General features: G+C 41.0%; 1 protein-coding gene and 1 long non-coding RNA gene across 13 annotated transcripts in view; one reads left to right on the top strand and one right to left on the bottom strand.

Annotated features, from left to right (window-relative positions):
- Positions 1-18,246, top strand: part of CDH12 (cadherin 12) — a 1,995,427-nt gene that overhangs the window by 651,273 nt on the left and 1,325,908 nt on the right. The gene's annotated exons all lie outside the window — the stretch shown is intronic.
- LOC141145891 (uncharacterized) lies at positions 6,004-8,735 on the bottom strand. Its single transcript, XR_012244692.1, has 3 exons — positions 8,651-8,735; positions 7,677-7,746; positions 6,004-6,195 (listed from the first exon to the last, which is right to left on the bottom strand). It is a non-coding gene; the product is annotated as an uncharacterized lncRNA (long non-coding RNA).

Raw genomic sequence — 18,246 nt, 5'->3', positions numbered from 1 at the left:
AATACGTTAGGTGACCAACTAGGGAGGGTTGGTGTACTCTCCAGGATAAGACACGGGCATACAAGGAAACACTGACTGACCAGACCACCAAACTCGGACTTGCGCAACGTAGACGCATATTTGAATTTGGAGACAAAAATAGTAGACTGTTGGCATATCTGGCACGACCAGAATACACACCCATATGTATAACGAGTATCTATGGCCAGGGTGGGGTAGAGGTGAGTGATTCCGAGGGTGTGCTACAGGTCTTTGTCCAGTTTTACAAAGAACTTTACAAGTCATGCATCCCACCGGGTGGTAACACTCTAGAAAATTATCTGAATGATATTGATCTTCCTAAGTTAACAAATCTAGACCGTGAAGAATTGGAAGCTGACATAACTGTGGAGGAGGTTGCGGGGGCGATAGCTTCTTTTGCCCCTAGGAAATCTCCGGGCCTAGATGGTATACCCTCGGAATGCTATAATACCTTTAGGGGTGGACTGGCGCCCCGACTATTGCGAGTGTTCCTGACTGCGCGGCGGGAGGGGAAACTTCCTCCTTCTATGAGAGAGGCCTTGGTGGTTCTGATACATAAAGGGGGAAAAGACCCTAAAGAATGTGAATCCTATAGGCCCATTTCATTGATGAATGTCGACACCAAAATACTAGCGAAAGTATTGGAGATTGCAATCGGTAATCTTAAAACTAGTTAACCCGGATCAGACGGGCTTTATACAAGGGCGCGGTGCACAAATGAACGTTAGGAGGTTATTTATTAACCTACAGACGGACCATGACAATTCCGGGGAGAGAGTGGTGGCCTCTTTAGACACCAAGAAGGCCTTTGATTCGGTGGAGTGGGCCTATCTGTTTGGTGTCCTGGAGATATTGGGATTCGGGCCTATATTTATATCCTGGGTGAAGCTGTTATACACTGACCCATTGATCAGGGTGAGGGTAAATGGAATTATATCTGAGCCCTTCTCTGTCCTCCGGGGGACCAGACAGGGGTGCCCGCTATCCCCCCTTCTTTTCGCTTTGGCCATAGAGCCACTTGCGGCAAAGATAAGGGATGATCCCCATCTGAAGGGACTTCGGATGGGGGGGATTGAGGAACGAGTCTCCCTTTATGCGGATGACATGCTTTTGTATCTGCAGGATCCGGGTGCTTCGTTATCTACGGCCTTCCGGTTGATACAGGAGTTCGGAGATTACTCTGGGTTCCGTATCAATTGGAGCAAATCATCCTTGTTTGCTATAGATGACACAGTGGCGGTCCCGGCGGAATCTCCCATTCAACTGTCCCATTCCTTTAAGTATCTGGGAGTTGTAATTCAACTTCCCATTTCGGGGTATCTGGACCTTAATCTGAGACTGGTAGTGGAGGCTCTTCGTGAGAAGGTGCAGCGGTGGAGGAATATGCCATTGACAGTGATGGGTCGTATAAACTTATTTAAAATGATTGTCCTTCCAAAGCTGCTGTACGTTCTATCGAACTCGCCTGTATATGTCTCGGTGAAACTGTTTAAACGCATAGATTCCATTGTGGTGGATTTCTTGTGGGGAGCCAAGGCTCCCAGGTTATCCCTAGCGATCCTGAAACTACCAATAACTCGGGGGGGGTTGGCTATGCCGGACATGAGATCCTATTTCTTTGCATCCCAAATGACATTCTTGCATTGGCGGTGTTTCCCCAGATATCTAATGCCACTACTTTACTGGAGGCAGCTGTTGCCACGTCCCAGGAAACATTACTGAACATCCTGTTTAGAAAAGAGATACCAGGGAGAGAGATGGGATCTGTTATGGCACTACCAGGTAGGGTGTTCCATCTTTGTGTGCAGAAAATAATGGATGACCCGCTATAGTTATCACCTAATTGTCCCCTCTGGTACAATAAATCCCTAAAAGAGTTTTGCAAAATAGAGGATGGGCATGGATGGGCCAAATATGGGATTAAATATCTACATCACATATACCAGGATGGCAGGCTAACATCCTTTGCACAACTGAGGGAGCAGTTTGGTGTACCTGGGACCTGGCAGTTCAGATATACCCAACTGCAGCATGCAGCGACAGCCCAGTTTGGGAGGGGGGAGGTGAAAATACAAAACACAACCTTGGAAAGGGTCCTGATTGACCCAGAACCAACTAGGCGTATATCTAGATACTACAAGGAGATTAGATTGGGGGGCCCTGACCTGACTGCGAGGACCAGAAGTAGGTGGACGACTTTCATTCCGGAACTGACTGAGGAATTGTGGCAGGAGGTACTCGATACATATTTAGTATCGGTGATTTCCTTCACGAATAGAATGATACAGCTTAGATATCTACACCAGCTGTACTACACTCCAACCAGACTATTTAAAATGCACAGAAGGGACAATCCAGAGTGTCATAAATGTAGGGGTAATGAGGGAACTTTCCTTCACATGGTGCGGGATTGCCCTAGGATAAGACCTTTGTGGTCTCAGGTGACCGAGTTCATATCTGACCACTTTGGTCTCCCAAACATATGCTCTCCTATGAGGTGTCTGTTGGGGATTTTTGATCAGGAAGAGATGAATACAAATACTAAATTGTTCCTTAGACTTCTCTATTTTGGGGTGAGAAAACTGATCGCTCAACGATGGATTCATGGTGAACAACTCACCTTGGGAATGTGGAAAAAAATAATAAATGCTGATGTACTTATGTATAGAATGACATACGAGGCGAGAGGAGCCCCCAAAAAATTTAGGAAAGTGTGGGGTAGGTGGACTGAGTCCAAAAATTCCTTATCGGTAGAAGAGGAGGGGAGCAAATAGAGAGGGAAGAATATAGGCAATGATGAGGGTGGACAGTAGAGTGTTGAAAGAAAAGATGCATACAATATTATGAGCAGATAAATCACGAGGGGGGGTGGGAAGGGAGCCTATACGGGGGGGTCTGTTTGGAGTTTGTTTTGGATGGCACTAAGTTTTTAATGTTTATGTTGACTGTCCAGACGCTCTTCTTTATGAGCGGTTTTTCAATAAAATATGATATATCTATAAATAAAGATTTAAAAGAGGGGGGGGGGGAAGGGGGAAAAAAAAAAAGAGCAAAACAATCAGGTTGAAAATAAGTAAAGGTATTTTTTTTTTACTATTGTAAGGAATAACTGCAAAACATGTGCAACTGGATGTGTTATATGCCTAGAGGTACCATGTTATCTTCAGTGAGATGTACAACGACCTATTGATTACAGAATGTGATGTAACATGTCAATACGCTCAATAAAAATCTTGTTTAAAAAAAAAAAAAAAAAGTACCATATACCCTGTTACTCTGTACAATGGCAGAATAGGCTATAGACTATGTTTTGATGTCTTTGCTATGTCATTATGTCAATACTATTATATATATATTCATTTATGTTTCAGACAAAATAATAATTTTACCCAACTGTGTAAACCCTCCTGAAGAAGGAAATGATACGTTTTCAATGCGATTTTCCAAAACATGTCGGGATGTAAACAGCTACCAATCCTAAAACTGAACCCAATTTCTATTGAGGCGGCACATTAGGATTGTTAGCTTTGGGTGATACTAATTGAATGTTTGAATATTTTTCATCAACTCATTGATATATTGTCTTCAAGGGTGAATTATATTTGCTGTTTTTAAAAAAATCTATTTTTGTACACTAAAAAAGTTGGCATTTTTGTGCCTTTTATATATATTTACTCTTTATTACTCTTTTTCTGCCCTATAAAGTTCAAAGGGGTGTCCCTTCTATGCACTTTGTTGCAACTTTTTTCATAGCCCTAAAAGATGAAATAAGAGGAAGGACAGGGGAAAAGGGATTTTGATGCCCCTTATCCACACCCTTAACCGTAAAGGAAGAGGGCAAACTAAATTGCTCTTTTAAGCCTAGTTTACTACATGATTTTAATTTCTAAATCCACCGTCTCTCCTTCTGCAAAATTAGTCCATCAAAATTGCCCCCTCCCTGGTGTAGATGTATTCTTTCCAATGCTGAAAATCATAACCATATTGTTTTACAGCCATGCTTGCTCGCAAAGTGGAAAGCAACTGGCCTTACCAAGTCTCTCCCCCCTATATCCTTTACATGTTTGCAAATTTATTCCTACAGTCGACCTTTTGTCTTGCTCACATAAAAGAAGTCACAGGGACACCTCAATATATAGACTACTCCAATTGTGGGACATGACACAAAGTGATGTGGTTTCAATATTTTACCATAAGGAAGTAAATAAGGGGTAGTTCTATTGCTTTACTTACAGTATCCACAGACCCCACATGGGAATGTGCCTAGCAGAAGACCATCACATTCATCCATTTTGCATTTATTTGAAAATGACTAGACACAATCATGTCCTGAATGAATGTGTCTCTATGGAAGGTAATCTTAGGAGTGTAGTCAACAAGTTCCACTAACACCTTGTTATCCTTTAAAATGTGCCAGTGCTTGTTGAAAACCTTAAATCTTGTCTTAGAAGCAGACTTACTGGCTGTATCTTGAAACAGCAGAAGATCTCTAGGGTTACTTTTCACCCTCCAATAAGCCGTTCTCGGTGACCTCTTACTATACCCCCTGTTAAAAAAAAATGCTAAAAATGGTAACTTGGAGGCTTCTTCCTCTCTGCTATTTGTGTCCCTGTGTCTGATTCAGCCCACCCATATTTATTTTTACCCATATGGTGAAGTATGTGGGGGGTTGGCCATATCTTTGTTTCTTTTGGGTAGAGGAGGTTTTAGGGCTCTAGTAAGGTTTGGTTTTCATATGGTGGTTTGGTGTTTTGTTTATGTTTTCTCTTATTTTCTCCCCTTCCTGGGTCTCTTCATACATCAGTTGTTCTCTATGTATTTCATTGTTTAATGTATAGATGTTTCAAATAATTCCTTATTTGTGTATTTATATTATAATATACAATTTAATTATCTGTTTAGCTACATCAATTGTCATTGAATCCTGATGAAGCTGTTTTTATGGCGAAGCACATTGATCCATGATGCTTGCCTAAGACTGGACCTATGACATCTATTTGGGATTTTATATCTTCAAGTTATTATGTGATATGTGTCATTATTTTGGTGAAAAGGTGGCATCCCAGACAGCAAGGATAACTTGCCACAAATTTGTGTCAGTGTTGAATTGTAAGACTTGCTACACATTTTCACTGGCAAGTTGTACACCTGCAGAGCATTTGAAGCACAAGTTCTAGTTGTTACTTTTCCAATTTGTAGCAAATTTACATGGCAAGTCTCTAGCAAGAGCTACATTGAAGTGGTGAGTCTACAATAGGAACTCTGCAAGTCACAGTGACCCCTGTGGTTGGATGACTATTGCACAACATAATTAAATCAGAACTTGCAGCAGACTTGCAGAATGTTTGCAAAGAAAGTTGATTTAGAATCATGCAATGCAATTGTGCAACAAAAGTTTGAAGCCTGGCAAGTCTAACAATAGCTTAGCAAGTCATTTTCCAACTTGAAACTCAATTTCTTGCTATCTGGGATTGATGTATTTCTTATATCTTTTATAATGTTTTTAAATTTGTAATAAAGTTGATTGATTATATTCTATGGTTTTGTGGTACTCCCTGTAAGGCACATCGAAAACTCTTTACCATAAGCGTCTCTCTGTTGCTGGAGTGTGTAGGAGATAGACAGTTGTGAACAATAAGTATAAAGTGGTTAAAAAACAAAACAGCAGATAATATTTCAGGGAAGAAGTTACACCATATCCATGAATGTTGTATGTTTCATATCATACATACTATAAGTAAAGACATAAGGACACAACACAATTCATTTGCCCATGGCACTTTAAACGAGGCATATCGCTGACATACAAGCAAATCATACATAAAATATCAATTTATTAATCATGGCACTAAAAAAATCAAACTATACATAGAAGACTGGCTAAAAAAAACAAGCCTATTTATTGTATTCCATCTTATATTAGTATGAAATGTAATATTTATATATATATATATATATATATATATATATATATATATATATATATATATATATTAGTATATATTCCATTCCAGGTATTCCCGCATGACCAAATTTATAAAGAAAAGTGCATCCAACATCTCAACATGTTTCCTGGTTGGGTTAATATGCAACAACTACCATCTGTGAACTTGTAGTATAAATTCCTTTTTTCCCCTTTTTTTTGACCATACTGTGTATTGTATTTTATATTGTCTGAAAAGAAAAAAGAAATTTTGCCTGTTGTCATACATATATTATGTTCTTTTTAATTGATTGTAAACAATAAACAGTTTTTTAAGAAAGAAAAATTGCACCGTTAAAATCCCTTTAGCTTCCTCTCCATGTTTACATGTTTCCTGAATATCTACTCACTTCATCAGGAGTAGATGCTACTACCTGCTATCTACAGAATAAGAGATCCAATGCAGGACAGATCTGGTGCAGTTGGAAATTAACGTTCAATACTGTATAGCCCATGTTATCACTAGAGATAAACATGAAAGTTTACAAATTCAAAAGTACAAAAGTCTACATATATATATATAATGAATATACAATATAGGTGAATATATCAATTAATTATTCTACCAAAAAAGAGGCAAGATAAAACATTTTAACCAGTTCTGTGACTTCTGTGAAGTTTTGAACAAATAAAAAAGCACAGGTACACTATAATGCTCAAAAATCCAGCTGGAATATTTTTAACAAATGCTTCATGTGTGCATTGAGTTTTTTGTATTGATTAATACATTTATATTTTATGTATAATTTATTTGTATGTCAGTGATATGCCTCATTTAAAGTCCCATGGGCCAATTAATCGTGCTGTGTACTTGTTAAATAGGGATGGAGGTACAGCACTATATGCACCAGATCACAAACAAATCTGTTGTTTAGTACAGATATAAGGATTTCCATTTTTCTTGGACAATATGATTAGCTGCATGCTTATTTTTGGCTTGTAATTTGGAAGAATTAAGTGCAGAACAAGGCATTGTAAATAAGTAATGGAGGAATCAGCTGAAGGAAAACAAAAGGCAATACTTTTGACCAATCTTTTGACGATTTCCAACACAACTTCCTCAGTTTGGGTGTTACATACCTTTTAATTGCACTGACATGATTATTCATTTTGTGTATTTTTCTGTCTATACCATCCACATTTTTGTAACAGAGTAAGTACAGCAAGAACTTGCAAAAATCATTCTTTCTTATATAATGTTTACTGATAAATATACTCCATTACATTTCTGGCTGCACTTTTGCTTATCTGTGTTACAGGATATCATAAAGTTGCTAAGCTGGAATAGATATATGCAGTGCAAATGCTAAAATGTCACATATCATAGGAGGTATGATAATAATTATAACACAATACAACCAGTGCATTTAGACTAATAAAAATGGCTAGCTAGTCCTGTTTTCCTGCTTCTTGCTTTCCTGCTTCCTGTTTTTTAACTGCAGGATGACAAATATATGTGATTTGAAAAGGGTTATTGATCCTTGCATTGAAACTTGCAATTCTTGCAACTTCTTATGAAAGACTTGAGTTTGATTAATAAAATTATAAGACTGGAAGAAAGTATACTGTCTGTATTTCCCATAAAAAACAGATTTTGTGCATGTATAATAGAAGAACATACATAAAATGTAACTTGTCACAAAAAAGAATATTTGTGTTGATATTGCTTTACCTTCTCAAATTGCTAGTTGCCTGGCTGTCATGCAGATGTGGTGGCTTCAATGTTTTTTGGGGTCACTGACCTGGAACAAGTATGCAGATCAGACAATTAAAAAATATGACAGATTTTCTTGGCTGCACACTTGTTTCAATTCACTAATTTGATGTATTGAAGCAAGAGAGTCAAAATAACAGTTAGGCAGTGAGTTTTTTTTTTTTTTAGGAGAGTTCATAAATGGCACCTGTCACGAATTCCCATGCCCATGGCGACTAGCTAACCACGACGTGCGTTCCGTGACTGGGGTATATGAGGAACTAAGTGAATAATGGGGAACTTATACTGAGCATGTAAGACTGGCTGTGGTACTTTCACAGCCTACACTACCTTTGGTCACCACTAGAAGGAGACTCCACTCCAATCCAGCTAGCTGACCACACACAGGCAGATATGGATCTTACATACAATCTGGTGCACTCTAAGGGTTGGGGAGCAGTCTAGCAATTACTACACACTTCTAGGGTTCCTCCAGCTATCCTGCAAGCTTGAACCCCTGTGTTAATCACTCTTCCCACTGTCCCCACACCCACACACCAGACACACAATAAACGATAGCCTGCCACCACCCAACAGTTTGTGCGCAGACTGGTCTGCTGAGCCACCACACACACAGATCTCTGTCAGATTTGTTAGCTTACAATCTGCATGCAATCTGCCAACACACAGTGCAATTGCATACTGATTGGCACATAACTTAGACTGAGTACTTAGGCACTAAAATGCACCAACCTCTCCAGAGATATGAGTCCTAGCTTAGTACACAGAAGTCACTTATTAATTTTATCATTTAATATCCCAAAAGTGGGCAGTGCATATAAGATATACAAAGAAAAAGGATTTACCAAAAAAGATACAAAAAATGCAGAAAGACAGACAATTGGCAATTTGCTATGAAATTAAAAAGGGATCAAAACAGAAATAAACTTTACCCAAGTCTATCTTGTAGAAGCATACTGGAACATGTGGGAACTCCCCGGTTTCCAACTGGCTTCGTGGAAGAACAATGTCCATATCTCAGGTTACCCAATTTATTGAAATATGGATGTGGGCTGGACTTTAGCCCTTGGCCAATCAAGCCTGGGGGGTGCTCCTGTCTCAGCCCACAAATGTTTTGTGTTCTGAAATGACCAGAGTCAAATTGGCCCAGAACGGCGCTGATTGCTGGGTCATGGATAGGATTTCTGATACCAGCGCATCAGTCCGATGGCAACAGTACCAATCACTGCCTGCCTGCTGCAATCAGGCGCCATATAACGGTTTTGTGTGGTTCTCTAGGATTCCCCACCTACTAAACATACAGAGTTACATGTACACGTAACTCATCAGGTGTACGATCAAAAGGAATTATTTTCATCTCTCTGGCGTTAATATTTTCGCTTTTATGAGAGATAAAATAGGTTCCTTAGATCTCTTGATATTAATCAAAGTTTACAGACTGCCCGGAGCCTTGCGAACCCTCCTGCAGATCCGTGTGGCCAAGATGACTAGCAGTTTTCTTTGAGCCTCATGAAGGTGGCAATCTATGTTTACTCTAATGGGAACTTTTATTGGCATCTAGATGTCACTCCGATCTTAGAAAAAACCGTCTCTGTCCTTTTCAAATGCTAATGAAAGAACATATGTGCATGACTGACATAGAATACTATATTTTTAATAACCCAGAATTAAACTACAGCTACAATTACACTACTTCTACAGATCACACCACATCTTGTTAAGGCAAAACTATCCTATGCTTACATTTTCGTATCAATCATTCTCATGACTGGTTTTCTTTAAAGAAATTCCAGACAATTTTTTTAAATATAATTCTGAATTGAGTGGGGGAATGCCGAGAACCACTATGTTTTTTTAATTGCTGTGTATGACTTTGTTATGCAGAGGTTTCCTTATTGGATGTCTAAATGGTAGCCCCATGACATAAGGACAAAAAAATGAGGGGAGTGGGTGTCACAGACAGCGAAAAAAATCTGACAGCGGTACTAACCACACCGTCCTTAATCCCTGCCACAGCAACAAGTAAGAGGAAATCTCTCTTCTGATGGAATCACAGACAGCAAATAAATCCTAATAGAGATTCTATTCCTTCGGCTACATTCATGTGGCTGCATAGGGTTGGCTAGGGTCAGCCCCCAGCATGGGCGTCCACAGAACTTTTTTCAGGGGGGGCATCGTTTTAAGGTCTGGTCATGTGATCTTACCTGTGTCAGTCAACAGCGGCTGCAGGGGAGAAAGCGCTTAGCGGTGGCTGATAAAGCCTGATGAGGTGATGTCACCCATATCCCATGTCACAGTTGTTATTGGTGCTCCCTCCTCTCCCCTGCATACACTGCTGGATCACACAGGTGCGATAACATGACCAGATTGGAACAATCTGAAAATAGGTTAGTCCGCATAGGTGTTAGGGGTAAGGGGGCAGGGGGAAGTCTTTAAGGCTAGCGCAAGCTGGAATTCTACTTTCAATCTACCCTTCCTATTGGTGGATTGTGGCAGTGTTAAAGCAGAGCTACACCCATCAGGGGAAGCTCCACTTGTTTGCACCCTCCCCCTTCCACTGCCACATTTGGCACTTTTTGGGGGAGAGAGTGTACCTGGTTTTGCCATGGCAATCTGAGCCACATGCAAAACCATGCAAAATATGCTGCGAGCGACCACAGCAAGTGAAGGTATAAATAAACATACAATAAGGCAATCAATAAATTACAAAAAAAAAACTACACCTGCATGGTGCAGCATTGGCTTAAGCCAGTGGAGATTGTTTAAGACCTATATGGACACAATAGCATCTTTATGCTGTTGTTCCCATATAGCTGCTTTTGTGCCCATATAGATGCTGGTGTGCCTCTATATGGCTGCAACAGCTTCTATATAGGCACAATAGCAGTTATATGGGCACAATAGCATAAAGATGATATTCTGTCCATACTGTATAACTCCTATTGTGGCCATACAAATGATACTGTCTCCTATTGTTGCCAGTGACACTGACCTTGCAGCCCTGCCAGTGCCAGGACAAGGTTATCTGGTGACCAGGGTGAAGATGCCAAACTGCGCTAAATTTTGGGTGTCTTTAGTTAGCCTAAAGCACAGATTTCTTGTAAAATATTAACAGCTACATACAGAATGTCCAAAATGATTTATACTGAGTCAGAGAGAGGTTTTTAGACATTTGTAACTGACCTTAAAGAATATGTTACATGCTTAGTCAGAAATTAATTCTTGCAGACTCTCACCTCCTTTGAAATCAAAACATGTAGCCTTAAAAATGTCCATTACAGATTTGTAATGAGCCTGGGAAGTAGTATAATTGTCCTGGTCTGGGGTCTTATCAGAGTTCCTGCATACTGATAATTAAATTGTAATCTGAAAGCACTGATTACAGACAGATCATGACATAGAACAAGCTGACACTAACCCAGCTTGTTCTACAAATATAATTTAGCACTTCACCTTAATGGCAGCTTCCATGGCTTGATTCAGGAACTTCTTAGCTGGCCTGGGGTGAGCTCTGGTGACTGTTGGGCTAGACAGTGGCTGCTGAGTGAACTTTATCTTCCTGCTCCGCAAACCCTCACTGCTGCTCTGACTGTGATCACTCTGACTTGGACAGCAGCCAAACCTGGGAGGATTGTCCTTCTCCTGTCTGGTATGGCTGCAGCTACAGAGAAGGAGGCAAGCACAGTCTCAGTTCAGTGTGCCGGCTGAGTGGTTACAGGCATACCCCACTTTTAAGTACACAATGGGGTTTATTTACTAAAGCTGGAAAGTGCAAAATCAGGCTCACTTCTGCATAGAAACCAATGAGCTTCTAACATTGGCTTGTTCAATTAAGCTTTGGTAAAAAAAACCTGGAAGCTCATTGGTTTCTATGCAGAAGTGAGCCTGATTTTGCACTTTCCAGCTTTAGTAAATAAACCCCATTGTGTACTTAAAAGTGGGGTATGCCTGTATACCAGGATGATTCCTGCACCTACAGGCATCATCCCAGTATCAAGATTTTCAGCAGGTGATTCTGTACAAGGCAGAAGTGATCTGAGTGGCTAATTAGCCACTCAATCACTTCTGCGGGTGGCGGAAGGGGGTCCCACCCCCTCCCGCTGCCGCCTCTCCCGGGCTCTATGGTCCCATCGTGGAGGCCAGTAGCTCTGCAGCCTGCAGCGATGGCTGCCCTGTACAGAGAGAGAGGAAAAGACGTCATTCCCCTTTCTGTGTAACCCTGGAAACTGGGAGCGACGAGTAGTTTGTAACTTCAGGTTCTGCCCCTTTGTTTACCTGGCCCCCAATGTTCAGGTAAGTAGACTGATTTGTGTCTGATCGGCTACATGGAAGTTCAGAGGAGAGATTTGGGGTCTAATAAACCCCAAATCTCTCCATAAAGAGGACCTGTCACGACCCATGCTATCACAAGGGAAGTTGCTCAGCCCTTGTCATAGCAATAAAGTTAGTACAAAAAAAAGTGTAAAAAATATTTTTTTGTATAAACTAAATAAATAATAATAAAAAAGTGAAGGGCCCCATCCCACCATGCTTATGCGCAAATGCTATTGCATGTGTTACTCCTGCGTGCAAATGTAAACGGCGATCAAACCACACATGTGAGGTATTGTTGCGAACATCAGAGAGAGGGAGAAATAATTCTAGCACCAGACCTCCTGTGCAACTCTAAACTGTTAAGCTGTAAAGGTGTTTAAAGAATTGCCTATGGAGAATTTTAAGCACTTTAGTTTGCCGCCATTCGACGGGCAGATGCAATTTTAAAGTGTGACATGTTAGGTATCTATTTACTCTGCATAGCATCATCTTTCACATTATGCAAAAAAATTTGGGCAAACTTTAGTGTTTTATTTTTTTAATTCATGAAAGTGTTTAAAAAAAAAAAACGCTGCGCAAATACCGTGTGACATAAAAAGCTGCAACACCCACCATTTTATTTTATAGGGTCTCGTATATATATATATATATATATATATATATATATATATATATATATATATATAATGTTTTAGGGTTCTAAGTAATTTTCCAGCAAAAAAAAGTAGATTTTTACATGTATAAGCAAAGTGTCAGAAATAGCTCGGATGGCAATTGGTTAAAGTGGCACTAAATGTTATCGTTATTCTCCAAAAAAATCTGTACACATCCACTACCTAATACCCTGGAATGTATTTTTAATGGAATTTGTTTCCTGCCTTCTTGTAATTTCCCCTGTGAGCTCCTGAGTTTCTCCTTTTCCCCTCCATTCCATTTGTTTGGAACAAGCAGTGAACATTAGTGCATTGCAGTCATGTGCACTGCTCTATGCACACTACAAATCCAAAATTCATAATCCATAGACCATCTCAGGACTGAGCAAGACAGGGTGACTTTGTTCCTGCATACAGTGGGACAATGGAGAACAAACATAGCCACCCTCTAACAGGAAGTTAGATTACAGGAGGAGATTATAAGGTAGCTAAGAGCAAAAGAAGGTACCTTTTAAGATACTTAAATATATATTTTTTAAACCAGTATAATGGCACTAGTGTCACTTTAAGGGCCTGTGTCGATAGCATTTTGCCTGCCTCAGAACTGCATATCTTTCCATACAAGTCAATGGTAATGAAAAAGCATATGTAAGTAAGTTGAGTGCAGGTCTAAAGAAGATCAACTGTAGGTCAAACACACCTGACAATGAACTCTGAATGATCTTAAATACAAGCAGAAAATCTGCACCTGAAAGCATGGCACTTATTCTTCAGAACAAGCTCAAAGCCTAAATACAGTCAAAATCTGCTCATAAAACATTTATAAGTGTTCAATCATTAATAAATAGCAAACGCTGCATCATAAACCTCACAGATCTGCGAATGAACATTCAGTGAAAGCAATACTGCTAAGAGTGCATTTACGTGTAAAGTAAATCGCTAAAAAGCCAAGGATGCCAAGGTAGAAAGGCGGTGAGAAATGTTCACAGGGTAGGGGAACTCTCCCATTCCGTAAGTATCCTGAAAGTACCAACATGAATTGTGATGATGTGCACCACAATAGATTACTCAACACTCAAATAAATAAAAAGAAAGGTCACTGTTTCTAAGCTGTTTCAATTATCCTACTATACAAGTATTCAAGTGCAGGCATTGTCTAATGATTCTATAATAAAGCCTGTTCCAGACTGAATAGCGGGGAGGTCTCAGACAGGACTTACATTTTTATGTTCTCCAGAATAATAAAGTTTTATCAAACACTGATATTTTTTGTGGGTGGCCATTTTTTATATAGAAGCAGGACTCTATGGAGGCAAAAACAGCATGAGTAAAGGATGATCCCTTGAATCCACCACCCATGTGATTCCTTTAAGGAAACAAGTGTCTTAATAGCACTTATGTTTTACAACTACACAATGGGGGTTATTTACTAAAGGCAAATCCACTTTGCACTACAAGTGCACTTGGAAGTGCAGTCACTGTAGATCAGAGGGGGGGCATGCAAGGAAAGTAAAAAATAGCATTTTTGCTTGTACATGATTGGATGATAAAATCAGCAGAGCTTCCCCCCAACGTGTCCTCTGGAATGCCCTCTCAGTAGTTTAACAAACTACAGTAGCTTCTGTCAATTACCTTTTCCTCTCCAAATCTCTTAATCTATTTGCCATTACTGAAACCTGGCTCCAGGAATTCAACACTACCTCTCCTGCCCTGTCCCACAGTGATCTCCTCTGGACTCACTCCACCAGACCCAGTGGATGAAAAGGAGGTGGCGTCAGACTTCTCCTCTCCCCACAATGCACTTTCCAGGTTCTTCCCACACCTCCCTCTCTTTCCCCCTGCTCTTTCAAAGTGCACTGCATTCCTCCTTTCTCTCCAGCTTGTCTGAGGGTTGCCGTCATTTATCGGCCTCCTGGACCAGTGTCACGCTTTCTGGATGACTTCTCTGCATGGCTACCCTACTTTCTCTCCTCTGAAGTACTTGCCATCATCCTAGGTGACTTTAGCATTCCAATCAATGTTAATACTGCAACCACTTCTCAACTGCTCAACCTAACTTCCTCTTTTAACCTAACACAATAAACACAAACCACCACTCACTCCAACTGCAATACTCTTGACCTTGTGTATTCCCATTGCTGCACTTCCTGCAACCTCTCTAACACCCCCTTTCCTCTCTCTGATCACAACCTTATCCTTTTCACACTCTACTTGTCTCCTACCTCCCATGCTGGCAACCCTCAAACCACTACCCGCAGAAACCTTCGCAACCTCAACCCTTCCCTTCTTCATTCTGCTACTGATGGCCTTTACGACAAAATCTCACCCCCTACCCTGCCCAGACCTAACCACTTCCATCTACAACAACATGCTGTCATCCTCCCTAGACGTACTTGCTCCTCTTTCTACACGTAGAACCAGGCCCCATCTGCCACAACCCTGGCAAACAGATGACACCAGAAGTCTCAAGAGATGCAGCCGTGCTCTTGAGCGAGCATGGCGTAAATCTAAGTCCCTGCAAGACTTTACCCTCTATAAATCTGCCCTTCTCAAATACAACTCCTGCCTCCACACTGCTAAACAAACCTATTACAACACTCTCATCAAAACCCTCTCATCCAAACCTTGTCAACTCTTTTCTACCCTTAATTCCTTACTTCATCCCCCACTGCCCCCACACACCAACTTGCTTACCACTCAACAGATTGCCAACCATTTCAAAAGCAAAATCGACACAATTCGCAAGGAGATATCTAGCATTCAACTTTCTCCTCTACCAAACACATCAGTCCAACACCACACTCAATACTTTCCTCCTTCTGCCCAGTTACCACCGACGAAGTTGATAAACTCCTCTCCATGGCCTAACTCATCACCTGTCCCCTGGACCCTGTTCCCTCACAATTACTGTGACCAACTTCCTGCTCTATCCTAAACTCCCTAATCCACATCTTCAACCTCTCCCACTCCTCCGGCACCTTTCCTTCCCCGCTTAAACATGCACTGGTTACCCCCATACTTAAAAAACCCTCACTAGACCCCATCTGTTTGAATAACTTAAAACCCATCTCCTGCTCCCATTTGCCTCCAAGCTCATCAAACGCCTTGTCCATGACCGAATGAGTCGCTACCTTATGGACAACAACCTTCTCGACCCCCTACAGTTTGGCTTCCTTCCACAAAATTCCACTGAAACTGCCCTGCTAAAACTCACCAATGACCTACTAACTGCTAATGGCCATTACTCCATAATCAAACTCTTAGACCTCTCTGCTGCCTTTGACACAGTTGACCAAACTGCACTCCCTTGGCCTCTGTGATTCTGCTTTATCCTGGTTCTCCTCTTACCTATCTCAGCGCACTTTCAGTGTCACTTACGACTCCATCTCCTCCGCTCCTCTTTCTGTTGGGGTACCCAAGGCTCTGTCCTTGGGCCCCTCCTATTCTCACTTTATACCTCTTCCCTGGGCCAGTTGATAGCCTCCCATGGCTTCCAATACCACCTCTACTCCGATGACACCCAGATCTATCTCTCCACTTCTCAGCTCACCCCCTCAATCTCCTCACGGATCAGAAAATTACCTGAATGACATATTGGTATGGATATTACACCACTCTCTCAAACTCAATCTTTCTAAAACTGATCTTGAAATATTTCCTCCTTCCTGGTCCCCCCATGACTTTACCATTACGATCAACAGCACAACCGTTGGTCCCTCCACACATGCCAGGGTGCTGAGTGTAATCCTTGCTCTGAAGTCTCCTTCAGCCCCCACATCCAATCACTGGCTAAATCCTGCCACCGTAACCTCCACAACATCACCAGAATTCTACCCTTCCTGACTAATAACACCACAACGCAACTTATTCACTCCTTGATTATTTCCTGCCTTGACTACTGCAACTCTCTCCTTAACGGCCTACCCTTATGCAGGCTATTCCCCCTTCAGTCTATTATGAATGCTGCTGCTAGACTAATACACCTCACTAATCAATCCGTGACCGCTGTCCCTCTCTGCCAATCCCTTCACTGGCTTCCCCTACCCCACCATATAAAATTAAAAATGCTAACCATAACATACAAGGCCATCCACAACATCGCCCCCAGCTACACCACCAACCTCATCTGCAGATATCGCCCAAATCCTCCCCTCCTCTCCTCCCAGGACCTCCTGCTCTCTAGCACCCTTGTTACCTCCTCTTATGCTCGCCTTCCGGACTTCTCCACAGCCCCTAACCTGTCCACTTTTAGGAGACCCCTGAAAACTCACTTATTCAGGGAAGCCTATCCCACACCCACCTAACAACTGTCCCCGAGCCACCCCCATCAAATCATTCCCTGCATCTATTACCTTTTGTACCACCACCCCCTCCCTTTAGAATGTAAGCTCTATGAGCAGGGTCCTCCTGTCCCTTCTGTATTGAACTGTACTGTAATTGTGCTGTCCCCCCACTACATTGTAAAGCGCTGTGGAATCTGTTGGCGCTATATAAATCATTCAAAATAATAATAATAATTTTTAGGCTTAAAGTGTTAGTTCACCTTTACAGAAAAAAATATAAAGGTGAACTAACTTTATTCAGCCTCCACACCCACCCAACTTCCTGATGTACTTACCTCCAGGGATACTAAGCTGTCAATGCCCATGCAGCTGGTCAAGGGGTCCAGGGATTTAAAATGTCTGCTGTTCTCCCTCAGCACTTCCAGGCTGGACTAGAGCAATGCTCTGTGGCAATGCTGACCATTGCTCTGTTCCATCCCAGAAGTGCTTCATAGAGAAGAGGGAGAAGAGTGGGAATTATAAATTCCCAGACCTCTGGACCTGCTGCAAGGGCTCTAACAGCTCAGTTTCCTTAGACTTAAATGCTGTGGGGAATAGGAAGGATGAGAAGGGTGTATGGTCTTAGTTCGCCTTTACATTTTTTTCTGTTAGGGTATTTTTTTTATTCTCTTTTCAAGGGTTTTATTAGAATTTTTTCCAAAGAATACACATTTACAACAAACACTGCCAATGTGGCAAGTGTTTAAAAATGTTCAGTCATATACAATTAGGAGAACAGAAAACTTCTGGCAAGTAATCAACAATATCAAGGTAATTAAGTATTGTCATTTCCAAAAATGAACAGGTGACAAACATATTTAGACGTCATGTTACATCTATCTAAAGAGATGACATAGAGTTTCTCCTTATGGGATGGGGGAGGAGGAGAGTAAGGGGGGAGCTTGGTTGTGAAGCACATATGTGCTGGGATTGCAAACAAAAAAATATAGAATAAAATAAATAAATAGGTAAATTAAAAAAAGAAAAAGAAAGAAAAAACACTGAAATAGGAGAGTCCAGCCCTATGAGTACTGGATATACCAATGATTATGTAAACCAATGAGGATTCAGAGGGTGTGAGGTACAGTACGTCTCATTGTTTCTGTCTCTGGATATTATGTTTTAAGGATTTTTTTTAATTCTCAAAGCTAACACACTAGGATAAATGTACTTATCCTCAAAAAAGTGACAGTAATTTTAAAGAGGAGCTTGAGGCTCCACCCAAAAAAATTAAGTCAG

Source organism: Aquarana catesbeiana, linkage group LG05 (genome assembly GCF_042186555.1).
Source record: "Aquarana catesbeiana isolate 2022-GZ linkage group LG05, ASM4218655v1, whole genome shotgun sequence".
Taxonomy (NCBI): Eukaryota; Metazoa; Chordata; class Amphibia; order Anura; family Ranidae; genus Aquarana; species Aquarana catesbeiana.
Note: the sequence above shows the minus strand (reverse complement) of the source record. Positions and strands in the feature narration are given on the sequence as shown.